This window comes from Propithecus coquereli, unplaced genomic scaffold, assembly GCF_000956105.1.
Source record: "Propithecus coquereli isolate 6110/MARCELLA unplaced genomic scaffold, Pcoq_1.0 Scaffold1, whole genome shotgun sequence".
Classification (NCBI taxonomy): Eukaryota; Metazoa; Chordata; class Mammalia; order Primates; family Indriidae; genus Propithecus; species Propithecus coquereli.
In genome coordinates, this window is record NW_012133857.1 from 7302864 (window position 1) to 7319748 (window position 16885).

Genomic DNA, 16885 nt, shown 5'->3' on the forward strand with positions numbered 1-16885 from the left:
TACTGGACCATTTGCTCAAAAAGTGAAAGCTCAATGGCTGGTGATTTTAAAAAGTCAGAAAAGTTCCACAGCATCAAAATAGCTACATCAAAATGTGCTCCGTTTCAAAATGGTCACATCAAAACAACCACATCAGAAAGTCAGGCCCCAACAATGGAGACCCAGAGCCAAGATTCTTGGTATAGGCAGCTCAGCCGAGGCCTAGGGCTGGTGTGGACCATGATTATTAATAACATTTTGTGTATTTCGAAATTGATAAAAGAGGAGATTTTAAACATTCTCACCACAAAAAAATAAGTAGGTGAGGTGATAGATATATTAATTAGCTTGGTTTAAACTTTCTGCAGTGTATATATACATCAAAACATCACGTTATACCCCATAAATATATGAAATTGTTATTTGTCAATGAAAAAAATAACAAATAAAATAAAATATGCTTTTAAAAAAGGCTGTATCACAGGCTTTAGATTACTTATGGGATTCCATGTTAGAAATAACAGCCCAATTTTCAGTATTAATCACATTTGGAAAAAAAAATAGGCCAAAAAAACCCCAATACCTAGCAGCCTTCCCAAACCGAGTGCTGCGGCCCAGAATGTGGGTCCAGCAAAAGGAGAATATTTGAGAAAAAGGCAAATCAGCATATCAGAGGTTCTGAGAAGCCCTACAGGAAAGAAGTCTGCTTTGGTATCTTTTAAACATGGAGTTTACTTTTTAATAGTGTGGAGTATTTCATTCAATGTCTCTCAGGCTGTAGGAGTTGGGACCCTCTTATTTTTCCCTTTCTTTAAAATGCATTGAGGAAGCCCTTTCTCCCCTGCGTGTGAGGTGACCAAGAGAGGACCACCTCTGCTCTCGTGTCCAGCTTTGGAGAGAGGCTGGAGCAAGGCTGGGAACAGTTACCCATCCACTCCTCCGTCCTGTGACACCTGGCATGATCTATCCTTCCTCTCTGTTGGCCTCAAAGATTTAGCTCATATCTCTTTTCACTTTAAGGTGTCTATCATCTGCCCAATTTCTTGAACTTCCCCACTCCCACTCTACCCCGAAGAAGGGTCAAGGAAACACATGGCCAGGATCACAGGCTTCAGTGTCAACACCGCCCCTTACTATGTGACCGTGGGCAAGGGGCTTTCCTTATCTGTAAAATGGGAGGATGATACCCCCTTCAAATGTGTGCTGTGAGAGGAAAAAGAGCTGATATGTAATAGGAAGAGCCAACCCAGTGCCTGGCACAGAGCAAATGCACAGTGAGAGGCACTTTCTGTTGAAGTGTATCTGAATGATGCTATGATTATATCTGGGTCTCTCCAGCACTACACTTACGTACAGGGTAGCCTTTGTCTCACAGCCTTGGTTTCCTCTTTTGTAAAACAGCGACCCTAATGTCTATTCCCTAGGGTTGCTGGCAGGGTTGGCTATCTGAGAGTCTGGCACTCACAGGGTGTCCAAGTAGTCATACTGATCCTTTTTTGCTAAAAGATTTCATTTCTAAACACTACAGAGAAATCCAATAAATGACCAATGCAGGAACGTCATTCAAATTCAAACAAATGAAAGGTTTGTCACTCTATCTTACCCTGTGTTTCCCTTTCTAACAATCCTTCTTCTTAAAAGTCTCAAAGCCTTTGAGGATTTCGTCCTGCATCCCTGAGCAGGAAGAGCCTCCACTTCCTTGTGGCTGTGATCTCCGCCTTTCTCCAGGAAAAGACAAAGTAGATAAATGTCCTGAGCGCCTGGATTGTGCAAAGAGCTTTACAAACTTCATCTTGTTTAAATCCAGTAATAACTCTTTCAGATAGAGATACTATCTAACATAGTGTCTCTGCCTCTGTAGGATGGAGACACTATAGATAAAGACAGTCCTTTTTAAAGGCAAGGAAGATGAGTCTTTGAGCAGCTAACTGAATTTCCTAAGATCACACAGTAGTGGGAGCAGGGATTCAAATCTAAATATGACACATTTTAAAAGCCATACATTTTTTCTTTCTCCTTCCTGCCTATAATTCATATCCTCCAAGAAGACATTTTGTCCCACAGATTTAAAAATTTACACTAGGGCATTTCTTCACCCAGTGAACCAAAAAGTGAATGAATAAAAAGCCTCTTCTCTGGGTCAAACTAAAAACAACAAATAACATTGGTACAATATTTCACAGTTTGCAAAATGATTTTCACACATGCTTAATCTTCACAGCAACCACAGGAGACAGATATTATTTTTGTGCTCATGTTTTACAAATAACAAAATTGAAGCTCAGAGAGGTCAAGGGATTTGTCCAAAGTTGCACAGCTAGTTAGTGGTAGAGCCAGGATTTAAATCCAGACCTAATTCACAATTCTCCTCCTCTTCTGTTACCTCTGTTGTTAGATACCCCCACCCCCAAATACACGGCAACACATTAAGCATTTGCAAATGGTGTGTTCATTCATTTATTTACTCAAAATGGATTTAGCACTTACTTACTTAGCCAGATACTATTCTAAGTGCTGGGAATACAGTAATGAACAAAACAGACAGGAAACATCCCCTGATAGATCTCATATTCAAAGGGAGAGAGAGACAATAAACAAACAAAATAATGTTAGATAGCTATAAGGGCTCTAATGGAGATAGCAGGGTCTTTCAGTTAGCCATTGCTGCATAACTACTCCAAAATTTAGTGGCTAAAACAACAGTTATTTATATGGCTTATGATTCTGTAAGTTGCAATTTAAATCTGGCTCATCTGGGCAGTCAGTCCTTCTGGCCTCAGCTAACCTTAGCTGACCGCAGCTGAGCCTGCGAGCCCAGGTGTCTGTGGTCAGCTAGCACATAGTTGACTGGGGGTCAGCTGTCTAGGACCGCCTTAGCTCTGGTCCACGTGTCCCATCCTCCAGCTGGCTAGCCTGGGTTTGTGCACATGGTCATCAGAAGGTTCTGGATAGATAGGAGTACACGAGGCCTCTCAATGTCTGGGCTCAGAACTGGCACACGGTCGCTTCGTTGCATACTGTTGGTGGAAGAAAGTCACAAGGTCAGCCCAGATTCAAGGGATGGGGAGACAGACGCTACCTCTCAATGGGAAGAACAGCAAAGTCCATTTCAAAGGGTATGGATGAGGGAGGAGACATCAATGAAATTAATCTCCCACACAAGGTGATGTGATAGGGGATGGCTGGGTGGTGGGAAGGGGAGGGGATAGAGCTACTGCAAGTGGGGACATGGGGATAACTCTCTGAGGAGGTGGCATTTATGCCCAGAGCTGAAATGTGAGAAGAAAGAGCCATTGCAAGACACAGGAAAAAGCATCCCCTAAGAAGTTGTTGTATCAATAAAGAATACACTCCCCATGGTGAAATGTCCATATCCTGCACACAGACCTGCTGGGGAGTCATATGTTAAATAGAGGACTTAGCAGCAGGCGCCCAGGAGAGCAGTGTCACCTGAGCATAGCACCCTCCACCTCCCTCCACCCCAATGACCATTGAAGGCATGCAGAGCTTTTCAGTGGCTGTCATTTTCATCAAGTAGTTTGGGGTCCTCAGAGAGACATGCCTCTGAAAACAGGAATGTAGGAGAAAGCAGGAAACAAAGAAAATAGAATAATAATGAAGAATGAAGACAGGAGAGACTAATACAAGAAAGAGAGAGGAGATGGAGGAGAGAAGAGCAGAAACACCTGTGGCATGTGATAAACACTTTTTTTTTTGAGACAGAGTCTCACTCTGTTGCCGGGGCTAGAGTGCCGTGGCGTCAGCCTAGCTCACAGCAACCTCAAACTCCTGGGCCCAAGAGATCCTCCTGCCTCAGCCTCCCAAGTAGCTGAGACTATAGGAACTTGCCACCTCACCTGGCTAATTTTTCTATTTTTAGTAGAGATCGGGGGTCTCGCTCTTGCTCAGGCTGGTCTCGAACCCCTGAGCTCAAGCGATCTTCCCATGTCGGCCTCCCAGAGTGCTAGGATTACAGGATTACAGGCATGAGCCATGGAGCCTGGCCATAAACCCTTGATAAATACCTGCAGAATCAGCGAATGAGTGAGGGCCCTGTCTGTACATACGTACACATGTGTGCACATGTGCGTGCACCGAAGGGCTAAAAGTGAGAGAGAGGGAAGCAGAGGGAGACACGTCTACTGAGGGAGGCAGGGAAGCAAACTGGCTTTGCAGCTTGTGTTGCAATTTGAGCAATGAAGCCTGCGGGGAGGAGACACGGGAGGGAGGAGGTGGAATCTAGGAGGCGTGAACAGCTTGAGGAATGCTCAGGGGCAGAGGGTTTTTCTGGTTTGAATTTGGGCAAGGACAGAAGGTTTTCCAGAGAAAAGAGGACTTCAAAGCCTATCTGTTACGGTGAGCTTTGGGAGGGGTGGGGGGAAACAGAATTGTCATGAGCAAGACATTGTAAGAAGAAAAGAAAGACAAGTAGAAACTCCAGAAAAAACACAAGACGGTATAAGAAATGAATTGTAACAACAGTCCACTACTTCTCTCACAGTGAACAATTTTACAGTCACTATAATATAACATTGTTTATTAATATTGATAAAAATATTAAATAAAACTATATTGTAAAGATGGGAAGGTAAGAAAGGCTGATATAGGAAGGAAATTCTCGTCTATTATTGCAGGAAGTAAATGAATAATGTCTAAAACTGATTGCCAAAGTGCACAGCTAAAAGAATAATTTAAAACCTTCCAACACAATGCATGGCCCACAGACGACACTAGCATGACCTGGGAGCTTGTTAGAAATGCAGAATTCCAGGCCCTTCCCCAGACCCACAGAGTCAAATCTGCACTTAACAAATCCTCAAGGGAGTCGTGTACTCAGTAAAGTTTGAGAAGCCTGGAAAATGGGTTTAAGGAACAGGACTGGGAGTGGGGAAAGAAGAACAAGGAACAGGAGTTTCTTGTCTTAAGCCTTCGAAGTATCATTTGACCTTGGTTTAGCCATGTTCACGTTATGCATTACTTTGATTTTACAAGTACCTAACAATTTAAAATATAAATACCTGGGTAAAATGTCCCTTCTCACTAACACCTATTCTCCATCACGGCTTAATCCTGCCCTGGCCCTGGTCCTCAGCTTAGATTAGAGTGATCTTTCTAAGACAGCACAACCCCCCTCCAGCCTCACTTGCCTTTGGAGGCTCCCCAGGCAGACATCGTTCCTCATCTGCCACTTTGCCATGGAAGCATTTCTCAGGGTTTTCTCTGATTCTCTGGACTCCCCTCCTCCAGCAGCCTAAGAAGAGACCACAGCCACAAACCATCTGCAAAAGCTTCCAGCATCTGCTTCTCCCCAATTAAAGGCTTCTCTGGGAAGTCATCTTTAGCCCAGTGGTTCTCAAAGTGTGCTCCCCGGACCAGCAGTATCTGCATCACTTGGAAACTTGTTAGGGCTGTGGGGTGCTTCAGACCTACTGAATGAGAAACTCTGGGGATGGGGTTCTCATGCATTCTGGAAGCCTTCCAGGAAATCCTGATGCTTGCCAACTCACACCTATTCTATTCCTGGATTGGACTGTTGCAAATCTCACCTGGGCTCATATCTCACTGAGCATCTCTTCAGTGAGAGTTTCGGCTTACTAGCCATGTTCACAAAGGAAGGAAACACAATCTATCCCAAAGCTGTTTTCTAAAACTGGCTGGATCTTTTCCTAGCCAATCTTTTTCTACACAATCTTAAACCAGAAGTTTAAAGGGGTCGTGACACACACTTCCAGCTCTCTCGTCCACACCACAGCCCACTCTGGGCTTAATCCTTGTATTGGTTCCATGGCCTCATCCACACGCATCAGAACCAGTTCCATAAAGAATGGATCTCCTGCCCCTGCCTCCTTGGGCCCTCTGCACCCTGTAAGTACCCCATTCTCTCAAGCCCCCAGACTTCAACTTCCCCCCGGGAGATGTACTGTGGAGATAAGCTCTGCTGCGGTTGAGGGTGATTCAGTGAGCCTGGGCCTGCCACTCCTTGCTACCACCTGGTTCTCCTCCATCTCTGTCAGCACCCGTGAGTGATGAGCCCCTCGGATAACCGCAGCGAGGGCCACAGGCCCACGTCAGTTCCTGTGATGGGAAACTGATAACCACCAGTCCAAATCCCAAACTCCCGCAATAGATTTCTATGGGAAAGAGTGGGCCTGGGATTGCAAACAAAGCCTTTTGCAGCTCGTGGAAGCCAGGTTTCAGATACTGGTCGGAAATCGCCCTGCTTGTTATTGAGCATCTGGTAGAACTGCCTCACTTTTCTTTGTCTTTCATCTTTGCCGTTGCAATCTTTGGGGGCTTCACTCCATGTGTTAAAGGTGTGTGGGTGTTAACGTCACACTATGGAAAAAAACATGCACATGCACGCACACCACAATCTTTCTTCTCTACTTCTATGCAAGCAGATGCTTTTGTGACTTTCTGAAATTAAAAAAAATGTCTAGTATGTTACTTCTTGCTTTTTGCAACTTCTTTTAGAAAAGAAGTTCTGCTCCTACAAACCAAAAAGAAAAAGGCAACCCAAATTCTTAAATGTGCAAAAGTATGAAGAAGCAGTTCCTAGATGAGGAAAGAAAAACATCTGAAAAGATGCTCTAACTAATAATCAAGGAAATGAATGTTAAACAAGAACAATATTTTTACCCTTCAAATAGGCAAACCATTTCGAGTTTAATATCAAGCACTGGGGTTAGGAGCCAAGTACTTTCACCCACTCCTGAGGATGTGAAAATTGGTTCAGCCACATTGGAAGGGGATGATGGCCGTATCTGTTCAAATAGAAAGTCTGCATTCCCTGCATCACAGCAACTCCATTGTGCCGTACCCTTTAGAGAAATATGCATACATTTCCTCAAGGAGGCATTGCAACAACGATCACTGCAGCCTTGCTTATGTTGGTGAAAATGGAATGCCACCTACGTGTCCACCAAGAAGACAATGATTACATAAATGATGGTACATTCATTCTATGGACTACTATGCAGCAGTTAAAAGGAATTAAAGTGGATCTACATGCACTAACACAGAAAGTCCCCAGGGTATGTTTCTGAAGGAACAAAGTAACTTACAGATGATATGTTCAATATAATGGCATTTCTGATAGAAACAAGCCACCAAAACAATATTATCTATTTGTCTAGGAACACATACATGTTTATAATTGCAGAGAAAAGGCTTTGGAAGGATTCATGCCCAAATGGCCACAGCACTTACCCCTAGGAAGAGGTTGGAGGTCTTGGGAGGTGGTCATTCAGGGCATTTAGCTTAGTCTATAATCATTAAATATTTCACTATAAGAGTGTTTTCAAGAATAAATTGCATAACATCACATGTACCCTACAAAGATATACAACTATTATGTACCCATAATAATTAAAAATAGAGTAAAAAAAGAATAAATTGCATAATTATATAATTAACATTAAACGTTAGGATTCTAATAAGCCTTTTTATCTCTTGAACAACATCACAAAATCTGTAACTTATCTTAAATGTTAACTAGACTTACTATTGTACAAATATACAATTGCTTCTCTTTAGAAATGTACTATAAAATCATCCCAGTTGTCAAAATCTCTCATCGTTCATCTGAGCGTTGAGAAGAAAGATAGTTTCTCTGTGTTCAACCACAAACACACACACACGTGCACACACAGACACACACAGACGCCATAACTCATCCTGGGGATAGCAATTTTCACCCTGCGCCACACTGTGCTACCTTTCAGGATGTCTAACCACATCCAAGTGTGCCTTTCTGCTTAGCTGATAACTTAGTTTCCAGGCTTCCGTGCCATCTGATTGTCAACTCATAATTTCAGAGCTGCTGAAACCAAGACACACCTGACCCGGTGGTGGTGCCTGGGTCTGTGGGTGTAGCTTGACAGCCAGGCACCTGGTTTCCTGACCCCAAACCACACAGCTTCCTGTGTGGCCTCTCGAGCATCCTCGTAACAGGCTGCCCTGTCCCCCCTGCCAGGCTGAACTTCAGAGCTGGCACTGGAGAGACGTGGGGGACCTAGAAGGCTGCGTGCTGCAGAAAGTTCCTTACAGCTTTCTAATTTATAATCCGCATTTAATGAGGCAGTGTTAGAGAATGGAAAGGTGTGGAGATTTGGAGGAAAATGCAAAACCAGATGTTTCTGGGGACTCGAGTACTTTTGTTGGCATAACCACTCTGTCTCCATGAGCAGACCCACTGGAGAAGCCGAATTACTGTCCTGGAGGAAACGGGTTTAGACCAGAGGTTAGGTGACGATGTAAACATCATCTTGGGTTCTCCCAGACTTTCAGGTGACCTCCTCTCTCTGAACCAGACATACCTGAATTTCTTTTTATTTCAATAAGATGGGGATTTGGGAGCTCCAAAAAGACAGAGACTAATCATTCCCTAGCAAGGCCATGCCAAGCCACCTCCAGATACTACCACACTGCTCCCAGGCACCTTCCACAAAGAAGGGGTTCACCAATGACACAAGCAATTGTAGACTCAGAGTTGGCCACAGCCCCTTAAAAATCAGAGTGGCCCAGAGGGGGTATGCTCTTTATATGGCTGTATCCCATCCCAGGCAGGAGAGGGCAGAACTTGTGGGCTCAGGGCAACACCCAACCACTTACTTCATTGAGACATTGACCATGTTTTCCAAGAGAAATATAAAGGAGCAAGCAAACATGACTTTAAACCGATACAAAGCAGGCTTGGCATCTTCTTTTCCTGCTTCTGGGAGGGGCCTCACGAAGCTTGAACAATACAAATGGATTACAATCTACCTACTCTGGTATCCCAAGGGTTTCCCAGGACCAACATGCAGTGTCAGCAGGCTCAGAGGCCTGTGCATCCCTCCCGCAGCTGGACTGACCTTGCCAATGGCCTTTAGACAAGGTTCTCCATCCCCGAGCCATGCTGGGACTGCCTGCCAGTGATGGCCTTTGTGACACTCGTTCTCTAGTCCTCTCTGCCTGCCCAGACCCTGTCCCCCGCACACACACTTTCTCTAGCTCTTCAGCCAGTGTCACGAAAGCCCTACTAGCCTGAGGGACACTCTCTCAGTGACTCTGGGTATCTGTGCTCCAGCTGTCATGTGTACATCTGATGGATGAGTTGGTGGGAGAACTTTTCAAGCTTTAAGGTGAGAATCTTGTTAAAATACAAACTCCGAGTAAGCAGGTCTGAGTGGGGCCTGAGAGCCTGCATTTCTAACAAGCTCTTGGGCACTGTGCACGATGGCGGGCCAGCACCATCCTTTGACATCAGGGGACAGTCATATTTCCATGTTTGAGAAGTGTGGGGAGAAGGCTGGCCTCGTGGTAGCCTCTGTCCAGAGGACGGCCACAGGGCCTGATAAGACAATGTGCCGGGGGCCTTGTGGACTATGGGGTGCAGGGGCAATGCCAGCCACTATTATTGTTACGTTCTGTCATATAAATGATAAACTTACTTTGGAATCAGAGCTGGCTTTATCCCTCTCACCACTAGCTGGGCTGGCTTAGTCACTGAATTTCATTAAGCCTCAGTTTTGTAAGCCGTAAAACAGGAGGTTGTTATTTAAATAAGGCTATATTTGCAAATATTCTCAGTCAATATACATTTACATATTCATCTCTTTGTTGATCTAAATGAACAATAGCTTTGTGTATGTGTGTGTGTGTTTGTGTGTGTGTGTAACTCACTAAACATTTCTGCTAAATGCTGAGAATCTAGAACCAGAACTAGGCTAAAAATCCACTCTGAAACTGTTTAAACGGCTCTGATCACAGTCATCTGTTCTAAGGTTTACAAAACTTCTTAGGGAACCAAGAATGATTTATGGTTTGCCACCACAGCTCTATGAAGCTAGTGGTTTCAATCAAGTTTCACTTGCCCAACCCTGAAGTTCAACAGAAAGCTGGGGAAAATTCACTTGAAAAAAAAACTGCTCCCCATGATCCCTTCTCATCACCAGAGCTGCCCAGAGCCAGAACTTGGAATCCATTCCATTAGGGCTGACATTTGTCTTTGGTTAAGATGGGTTTTCTAAAGCGGTGCTACACAGTATCAATGTAAACTTGAGATCTTATCATTTAATTACAATCCATCCCAAAGATTCTTCAAGCAAGGCTAATAGATGGGTTCAGACTGGCAGGTCCCAAGGAAAAAAACTTGAATGGGGGTATTTAGCAGGAACCATAGACAATTCTGGCACAGGAATGGCCCACAAGTGCCATCACTGCAAGGTCACTCTCTGACTGGTGGTGTCATAAGCACGGTTTTGCACCATCTCCTTTAACAATAGCAACCACCTTGAGATGTGGATACTATTGTTACTCCACGTTTTACCAAAGACAAAACTGAGGGAAAGAGAAGTTAATAAACAAATGAATTAAAAAAGATGAAAAATGTGACTATCTTATTTTTATCTGTGCAATGTAAAACTAAGTTGTTAACCTACTTAATTGGATCCATTGATTGCTTTGTAATTGCCCCATGGTGTACTTAAGTCTTCCATGGTATACACAAAGATTTAAACACAAAGCTGAATATCACTATTGAGTATTTTTAGTGACGTGAAAAGCCCTAAGGATAGAATATGAAATGAAGAGGGTAGGCTATGTGCACATTCATTTATTTATTCAAACTTAGTTATCCCACGTTTGCTTTTCCACTGCAGTTCTGCAAACACAGCTCGGGAATCAGGCAGACCTGCCCTTGTAGAGCTACAGTCTGGTGGACGTGAACATTTCTTGGAAGAAAAAGCTCCAAAATGTTAGCAATTGTCTTTTTAAGAGAGTAAGGATTCTTTTTATTTTTCTTCCTCATTCTTATGTTATTTTAAAATTTTCTATATTAAGCATGTATTACCTTTTTGATAGATTCATTTAGATGTAATTAACTTGCACTTAGATAAATTTTGCTATAGTATACACCAGTGAAACCATCACCACAATGATGGCAGTGACCATATGTCACCCCCAAAAGTGTCCTTGTGCCCGTTTGTTACCCCGGTCCCACCCCTCCCCACCCCATGCCCCATTCAGCCACTGATCTGTTTTCTGCCACTATAGTTTGGTTCGCATTTCTAGAATTGTATTTAAATTGAAATATATAGCACATACTCTTTTTTGTCTGGCTTCTTTTACTCAGCATCACTATTTTGAGATTCATTCAAGTTGTTGTGTTTAACAATAGTTGTTTAATATTGTTGAATAGTATCCAATTTTATGGCTTATCCCACAGTTTATTATCCATTCACTGGTTGGTAGACATTCTGGTTGCTTCCAGTTTTTAGCTATAACAGATAATGCTGCAACAAATGTTCATGTTCACATCTTTGTGTGAACATCTATTTCTTTTTCTCTTGGGTAAACCCCTAGGAGTGGAATGGTTGGGTCATATGATAACTCTATGTTTAACTTTTTGAGGAACTACCCAACTGTTTTCAAATGACTGTACCATTTTTATATCTCCACCAGGAGTGTATAAGTTCATCCTTCTTTCTTTTTTAAAATGACATAAGAAGTAAATGAGTGCCTGCTGTTGTAAAAAGAAAATTCAAAAATTTCCAAAGAAAAGTGAAAATTCTCTTTTATTCCATCCTTTTCCTAGTTCCTCATACATATTTATTATTAAAAGTTTTGAGAGGGGGGGCAAGGGCAATATGCATAACCTAAACATTTGTACCCCCATAATATGCTGAAATAAAAAAAAAGATTGGTGTGTGTTCATCTTTTCTTTGCATGCGTGTACGTGCATGCGTGTGTTTGCATGTGGAAGTGTACCCTACTTCGATGATCAGAGACAAAAGGTGTTTTTTAATGCGGTTAGAATTCTATTTATCCATCCTGTGAAAGAGGCGGGTCCCTGCAACATTTTAAATTAATGTGACAATTGAGGATGCTCCTTTTTCTTCTCCTAACTAAGGAAAGGCTGCCTGTGGGGTAGAACTGCGTGTCTTCTGGTGGATCTAGTTCTCCCCGGCGTACCACAGGTGCTACCGTCTGGAGAGAGAGAACCGTCAATGAAAACTTCACGGATGAGCATAAGGTTCAGCAGCTCTGCCGTCACGCTGGATTTACGCTTGTCGCATCTTTGTCAGAGCAGAATTGCCTTTTCGGGCCCAGCATCTGGTCTTGTGCTTGGTGGCGAGGAGGCTCACTGCAGCTTAGTCATTCTGAGAGGGCAAAAGGGCTTCAACTCTTCAACTTTCAGGTTCAGAGATGAGTACAGTGAGGAGTTTCTTTTTATCGTTTCAGAACCTACTCTCTTGCTTAAAACAGACAATAATTGGAATCCGTGCTTGGTCAGCTCGATACTTTTTTACTGTTTCCCCATATGTGGTTTTTTTTTTTTTCCTATTTTAATTTCTTCTAATAATCAATGTTACTAGAACTACATTAAATGACACCTCTTTATCCCTCTCTCAGCAATTATCTGGGGGCTGAATCATTTAGACTTACATAAAATTAGAACTATATTATAATATAGTTTTATGCCCTGCATGGAACATAAACATGTTTTCATGATATTAAATATTAATCCAAATGTTAAATGAAATCAAAATCTTAATTGTTAATGACTTCATAATATTTCAGATATGGACATATAATTTATCTAACGGTTGCCCTGTGGTTGAAAGATTTTCATGAGTAGATGAAGATTTTGAGTAGCACTAAGTGAAGAAAAGTTATAAAAATCATTCATTATGATAAGTCCAAATTAAGTTCTAGTGATAAAATTAAATCCTGTTTCATGTCTTAAAACTTTTTTACTTATGCCTTCCTCACTATTTTGAACCAAATATGCCACTATTTTTCACTCTTTAATCTTTAGAAAATGCCTTACAAAATTTTTACTTAGTATTTGATAGCAATTGCACATTTCTTGCTGGTCTCTGACAAGTGTGTTGGTTAATCGTCTGCTTACGTTCAGCCTTTCCACAGGGGACCTCAACATCACGGTCCATTTCACATGTAATGTTCAGCTGTGTATCATATGTGGAGGAAAAACTAGAGACAGCAATGACACCCCAAAATACCTCAAAATGCATTTCTAAAAAAAGAGCATTTTCCTGCTTAGCAAAAATATAACACTATCACACCTAAAATTAATAATCATTCTTTAGCATCATCTAACAGCCAGTATATTATCAAATTCACCAAATATCTGCCCAAATGTGTTTCCCAGCTTCTTTGTCTAAAGCAGGAATAATTACAGGTCATACATTGTTCCTAGTTATGTCCTCTCTCTGTCTGTTCATCTAGCCTCCAGTCTCCTCCTTTAGGGAAATCTTCTTATTGCACCCACTTAGCCAGTGATCTGTAGAAGACCCACCTTGCTTGCCAGTGGTGTCATTTAGCTGGCTCCTCTCTCCTTTGTATTTCCTGGAAGTTACATTTATAGGTTGATTAAACCCCAGTTCAATATCTTTGGCTAGACTGTATCACTGGTGACGCTCTGACATCAGAATGCATAACCACAGGAGACATGGACTATCTGGTTGACGCCAGGACCAACCTTTAGATTAGGGTGATAGCAGTTTGATCCATCTGTTGTACAATTCTGTTTTTCTCCTGATGACCAGAACCACATCATTAGAGTGTTACTTTGGCACCATATAAATGTCCAGGTCTCATCAACCATTCCCCAATGTCTTCAACATAAGCTCATAGTTCTTACCTAGATCTATATTCTCATTAGGAGTTGCAAGATTGTGATTTTCTAAATCTATCATCCTTCTACATTTAGCGGGTACTCTTCTGTAAAACAGAGCCTTGTCAACTAGAGTTATTTGGTTACCTTGAAATATAGTTCCTACTTGAAAGACATTAAATGTCCTTTCCCTTAAATTACATAGTGTCAAAATAAGGAGTTGGTACTAGGTGCCTCAAATGTGTTTCTTCTAGCTTTCTCTTTTTTGAGTATCATTATGGACTCATGAATTTTCATACATTCAGTGGGTATGTTTTCATGGAATTATTCTTGAGTTTAGTGATAATGCTGTTCTCACCAGAAGCCAATGCAACCAAAACCCAGTTTAATTTAAAACAAAGTTGCAAAACAAGAGTGGTTCCAAATATAACATTCAGGCCTTCAGGAAAGAGGAAGCGCTACTTTTCTAGAGAACAACGGCGGGATAATCCAATCAACTGTTATCATTATTATTTACATTTGTGCTCTCCAGCGCCTTTAAGATGCGGGATAATTCTAAACGTGCATCTGAGGGAAGGCTGTGAGCCTGAGCTGGTGCTCCTCGCTGACCATGAGCAACGTTGCTAAGGCGGCACGCATAAACCCATACCCAAAGGCAAAAGGTAGTTGGTTGGCCTACACTTTAAGGTGCTTCCAAGCCACAAAAGCATTATGCTGTTTTTTTTCTTACTTGCAACAAAAACCCAGTCTAGCGTTTCTTTCCGACACAACGGACTGTGGAAATGAGGGTCAGAACCCGTTTCAGATTATTCCCTCGATACGTCACTGTTTCCCCACCACAGTTTGTGGAATAAATGCTAAAGAGACCAAACGTCGTTGTCATCGTTGTTAAAATAACTCCTAAGGACCGTGTATGTGCAGAATCCCGTCTCCTGCACACCCCGCATGGCCCTGCAGGCTGCACTTTGATTTTGTCCTGCGTCACTCTTGGTGCCTTCCCTCGGGAGCAGATTCATCCTAGCAGAAGCCAACCCGTCCCAAATCCTCACCTTGTGTGTGACTGAAGCTTGTGGATGGTTGTAACATATTCTTGGCTGTTACAACTGGGGGGTGCAGAGGCTAAAATTAATTTGTAAGTTTCTTCCAAGGAAGAGCAAAATATGTAGAAACAATTCACACAGCTTTGACTCACTTTACCTCACAAGAGCAGAGACCATGTCTGTTTCCTCACCACTGTGACAGCAGAGCCTAAGACGGTGCCTGACACGTATGTCAGGCACTCAATAGACACCTGATACAAATAAATGAACTTGATTACTGAAAGCCCATAGCTGGCCATACGTGATTTTTATTTTCTCATGAAAAACGAGCTCCATAACAATGATAATGATAGTAACTACCAGGTGGGAAATAAAACAGTTTGACAGTGGCTTGGTGCCTCAGGCAAGCTACACGGCTTTACGGGACCTCAGTTTTCCATAGTACAGGTTTGTAATAAATTAAATAAATGTCCCTCACAGCTCTCAGCTTCTATAAATAGATTTTTTTTTAGGCAACGATAAGTAAATTCTCCCAGTTAGTTACACCGAGAGATGTAATTCATGAAGCCCAAAAAAGTGGTAGACCTCAAACCAATTGTGTGCTTTAGCTTGTGATAAAATGCCAGGAGGGCTAGCTTATGGACTCACCTATGGTCCTACTTAGCTGTGATTTTGCCTCCTGTATCTTAAAATAAGCAGGCATGAGAAAACACACACACACACCCCCCCACACACACACACCCCTTTGTAAATATAACACACTCGCAGGCAAGGCCAAGCTACTCATAGCACTTCTTTTAAACGTACCCCCTACCCCTCCTCTGCACATATTAAAGCGGTAAAAAAAGGTTTTTATCATAGGCTTAGAAGCCAGTCAGAAAAGCCTTTTAGGAATAAGACAGGGATATTTGGCTGGCTTCTGGCTCAGAAAACACAAACACTCAGCAAACCAAATAGCACTTCTGGGCTTCCTGAGCTTTTGCATTTTAATCATTTTTTTTCAATTTTACTCACAATCTATTTTCTCTTTCGACATTTAAAATAAATCCTTTCTTGAACTTTTGCCCTCTGAAGTTTTATCTCTGAAGGGTGTTTTTTTATTTTCATTTTGCTTCTTTGCAGTCTTTCGAAATAACTATGATGCCCACAAGCAGTCTTTGTACTGATACTAGGCAGGCTTGAAATAAATGCCACTCCCAGGCCCCCTCTAGTTTTCCATGTCTGCCTCTCCCACCTAAGCACGTTCATACAAACCCAGTGTAGTTGCACCCTGTGCTGAATGGGGGTGCTTTTTTTCCTTATCTTCTCTCTTAAAATAATCCCAAATAAAAGATCAAAAGAAATATGCCCAAATGGGCCAGGCGCGTTGGCTCACGCCTGTAATCCTAGCACTCTGGAGGCTGAGGCAGGAGGATCGCTTGAGCTAAGGAGTTCAAGACCAGCCTGAGCAAGAGTAAGACCCCGTCTCTACTAAAAATAGAAAAAAAAATTAGTCAACTAAAAATAGAAACAAAAAATTAGCCAGGTGTGGTGGCTGTGCCTGTAGTTCCAGCTACTCGGGAGGCTGAGGCAGAAGGATTGCTTGAGCCCAGGAGTTTGAGGTTGCTGTGAGCTAGGCTAACACCACAGCACTCATTCTAGCCCGGGCAAAAAAGCGAGACTCTGTCTCAAAAAAAAAAGAAAAAAAAGAAAGAAAGAAAGAAATATGCCCAGATGAGAGTCAAGCAGAAATATGTTGGCTATGGACTGAACCAGAAGTCAGTGGGGCAACTAAAACTGGAAATGTCTCCTAGCAGCAGGAAAAAAAAAAGTGATTTTTAAAAGAAGATGGGAAAAGATAAGACTGGTTTCCATATTGTAAGTAGCTCAAGCTCTCCGTATTTATTACATAACCCCTGGAGCTAGTTTCCTTGGGGAGAATGCAACCTTTTCCTACACTCCAACTCCACCTGGAGCCTTGTCGGGTCTCTGTGATCCATTTACAAGATGACTTTGTACGTTCCATGTGTTCTGAAAGTCACATAGTGGCCTTTTACTGAAACATAGGAGCCTGGCCTATTTTGACAAAATCTTAAATAATAGAAGACTAATTTCAGGCAAAGAAAAACTCTGCCTTCCAAAGGGAACCTCACAACCATATTACAAGAAAGGTAGGTTGTTTGCTTTTGCCAATGTTACCATTTTCATCGCCTACACAAAAGCATTTATAAAAATAAATGCCCATCCACCTCTGAATTACCTTAGG